Source organism: Pelodiscus sinensis, chromosome 1 (assembly GCF_052426305.1).
Source record: "Pelodiscus sinensis isolate ZL-2025 chromosome 1, ASM5242630v1, whole genome shotgun sequence".
Lineage (NCBI taxonomy): Eukaryota > Metazoa > Chordata > Testudines > Trionychidae > Pelodiscus > Pelodiscus sinensis.
Window position 1 is genome coordinate 295,987,260 of NC_143052.1, and position 4,084 is coordinate 295,991,343.

The following is a 4,084-nucleotide window of genomic DNA, read 5'->3' on the forward strand; positions in this document are numbered from 1 at the left end:
TTGCAAAGGCATAAATGAATATCTAAGGGCCCGGTGTATTTCAGCATTCCCCAGTTGATGGCATTTAATGCCTTTCTTTGATTGCTCCTTACTCATTGCTCCCAGTCCAAGCTGAGCCTGAGGTAAAGTCCTGAGCTTTAGCCTTTCAGGGTATGTCTGCACTGGAATAAACATCAGCTGACTCCAACTCATGGGGCTTAGGCTGCAGGGCTAAGGTGTTCATTGCTTTCTGTAACTGTATTTTAAGAATGGTCCTCTGCAATTTGGTATTGCAGAGGCACAGTCCACAAGGTGGGGCCAGCTACATTTTTTTGTGATTCCCATCCGGAAGGGAGGAGGAGGGGGGAGCGTGCAGTGTATTTAATGATAGCAGCAATGTGTTCAGTGGGTTTAGACTTGAGAAAGTTTACATCAGAATTTGGCAGGATCTCTCTTCTCTGCTGCGTATAGACTGTTTTTCGGTCAATTCTGAATGATATTCAATGTGGGAATTCGTGTCGCTAGAGCAGATGGTGGTAAATATTATACTGTGCTTATCAGTGCTTAGTGATACATTGACTGAATGAAATGGGCACAAAAAGGTTGTTAATATTTTATAAGTGAAATAAAACACATTTAGCATTTATGACCCCTTACCCTGTTCCCTAAGCCTTTACCTGCCTTTAGGAAAGAGTCCGCTAGGATAGGGCATGGATGCACTGTACAGCCTTTAACCCATCAGGGAAAAAAGCCCCACAGCACAGCTGTTGCTGGTCCCAGGTCAGCTGACTCAGGCCCACAGGAAGCGGTGCAGGTGACATAGATTTCTTACATACATGAGGAGGAAGGGGAGGGATGGGGAAGGAGAGACACCAGCTAAGGCAGGGAGGGGCACATGATTGCTTCATGTGATCCTCCATTTGACTCTGCCCCCACACACTCTTCCCCCGCCTCCCCATCCCACGTTACCTGGGGGAGATGGCTGGGGGAGCAGTCCAATAGCCAGAGGAGATGCTGGCAGTGCTGCAGGGAAAGCAGCAGAAGCCCCAGCCCCAATCCCTGCCCCTCCATGGAGCTGCCTCTCCTCCATACAGCAGCCGCCTTGCTGGAGGATGGGGCTGGAGCTTGTCCTCCTTTCCCTGCTGGGAAGGGCAGGCGGCAGAGTGGGGAGCAGAACATTGACAGCTCCTCCAGCTGCTGTATTGCTCCCAGCTCTCCTCCTTTCCTCTCCCCTCCCCGAGCCCTGCTAGCCTGTGGGGCTTCATAGAAACCGAGCCAGAGAAGAGGCAGCTGTGTGGAGGGGGTGGGAATGGTACCGTGTCTCCATGGTAGGCTGGACTGGCTAGAAGCATCTTGCTGGTACAGCGCACTGGACTATAGCGGCCTACTTGCACTGCTACTCACAGGACTTGGGCTGAGGCCCTAGACATTACTATATAGATATTTAGGCTTGGAGCCTGAGCTCTGGGGCCCTCCATCTTCTCCCGATCCCAGAGCTTGGGCTCCAGTCAAGCCCAAATGTCTACATAGCAGCTTTTCAGCACTGGAGTCTGGGCCCAAGTCAGCTGACTCAGGCCAGTCATAGGTTATTCCCATGTAGACATACCCCTAAGTAACCAATCCAAATCCAAGCCGTACAGTAGCCAGAAGGCCTAGAATTAAGGCTCTCATTCAGCAAAGTGCTTAACCCTGTGCTTAATCTTAAGCCTGCGAATAATATCATTGCACTCAATGGGACAACTCCTCACATGTTTAGAATTAGACACGTCCTTAAATGCTTAGCAACCCTGGAGCTTAAATGACTATGAATGCTCATCCTCTTGCCCTTCTTTATTGTTCTGCCATGAAACTGAGCACTTCAAACTGTCAAACCAGCACTTTCCCCCCTCCCCCCGCACTAAATAGACCTTAATTTTAACAACAACAAAAAGACAGGCAAGGAAAGATGCAGGCTATGTCTACACTTAAAACACTACAGCTGCAGCTCATTGCTGTAGGTAATCCACCTAAGCAAAAGAATTCTTCCATCTGCCTAACACTGTCTACACCTGGGCTTAGGTCAATTTAACTAGTCTGTTAGAGATGTGGATTTTTCATACTCCTGAGAAATGTGTCAAAACCAATGTAATTTTTTAGTGTAGACCAGCCTTATTCTGGTTTCCTGTTTGGGGACTAGTTCAATTTACCCTTCACTTACCTGACAAAAAGAGAACAAGTACAGCTTAATGTAATAATATGCATCTAAATATTGCATTCATATAGCTGCTGTGCTCAGAATTTTGATCTTCATAAATTTTTTCCTGTAGATTTAGTGGTTTTTTGTTCACAGGTAGAAGGGAACTTTATGTTTCAGTGATGTGTAATTTACAATTCATTTGTTGGCCTGAATAACTTTTCTTTTTCTTTCTACAAATTATGGACTGAAGCCTGCTTGTCCTAGGTAATATGTCTCTAATTTCTCTCCATGAATGATGTGACCTGTATCTGGACCGTGTCATACTTGGAAAGCTAAAAAAGCTTAAAATTGTATTTAAATGGTTATTGGTGGGTATTGTACTTCTGGTTAATTCAAAGTTAGTTTAATTTCTTCTTTAATTTTGTTGTTCTTCCCAAAAATAAAAAGTAAATGAAACCCTTAACATTTTGGAATGATGTTAAAAATATCATGGAGAACAAAGACCTTGAATTGCATTCTGAATATTGTTTCAAAGTGAAAAAATAACTGTGTGCCTGGTACACAAAGAACCATGTCTCCTTCCTTATGTGACAGAGGAATCAATGGAATTCATAAAAAGGGGGAGGAAAGACAAAAGATAGGAGATGCCTTGCTTAGCACAAGCAGGTCACAAGTTCCTTGAAAGGAAGTGGCTGACTGTATCTCCATATGTACCTTTTTGTTCTTTGCCTTGGATTTGCTGGTCGGTGACATGCCTCTTTGCCTGGCTCTATCTAGAGCCTGTAGCCTACAGGAATTTGGACAGAGTGGTACAGACATCGCCGACAGAGACTGCGATCACTGACTATCCCTTTAAATGCAGTCTCATGACTTACACCTTACTCCACCACATATTAAAGAAGGGGACAGAGTACATACTGAGCTCCAGCTCAGACGCCCAGGACACAGCAAGGCAATTATATACAACAAACTGTGAGTAAACATAAGAAGTTAGAGGTGCTCTCTAGAGCAAAGGGCACAGAAAGAGATTTGTGTGAAATCCTAAATTGAAAATGATTGGAGTAGTTTTTTAAAAAATACATATTTGCATAAAATATTCAGAATCTAAAATGATGTGGAGAAAATTGTCTCATGGCAGCAGTTTGGAGGATCGATTATTTATTGTTTTTAAGAAACATTCTAAATAGCTTAGCCTCATGCTACCTCGACCTTGATTCAAAACATAATTTCCCCCCATAAAAAAACAAAGCGGTAAGTCATAATTACACAGGTCTTTTGCAAATTCGAGCCTATTTGCTGAGTTGGCAGCGGAGGTATTGTATGATGATAGTGAGGAGGGATGCCTTAGCTACAGATTTTTGCACACTAAGACCAAAATTCTCAAACCTAGTGCTCCGTACCCACCACTCCCAATGGAAGTCAGAGGGATCCTTGAATGTGCAGCATCTCTAAAAACTGATCTCTTGTGTGTAGGTACCTAACTATAGATATAGCAGCCTATGGATGCAGCGCCTGGGGCACTTGTGTTAAATGTTGCTTAATATTTATTAAGAAATTAAAATTAGAATTGAATGGGTAATTAATTGCTGGACAGCTGCTTTTTACACCAGTTCATGAAGTCTGAATATTTTTGTGTGTGTGCATGTCTTGGCCATGTGTATTTTAATGGTCAACCATCAGATAAAAGTAGCTATACTGGTTGCTGTCTTGAGGCAGACTGGACATTTTTAGCTGGTGAAAGCATGTCAGAGTCCTAAGATATTTTCTTTGTGTGTGACAATGACTGGACTATGCCTTGGTAAGTTTTACCACTATTTATTTTCCTGATAAGTTTCAGCTTAATGAGCATGTAGAACAACAGTTCACATGTCATCTGTCTCTATAATTTTCTGAATATTCGCATTGTTAATTACAGGTGTAATTGTCTGT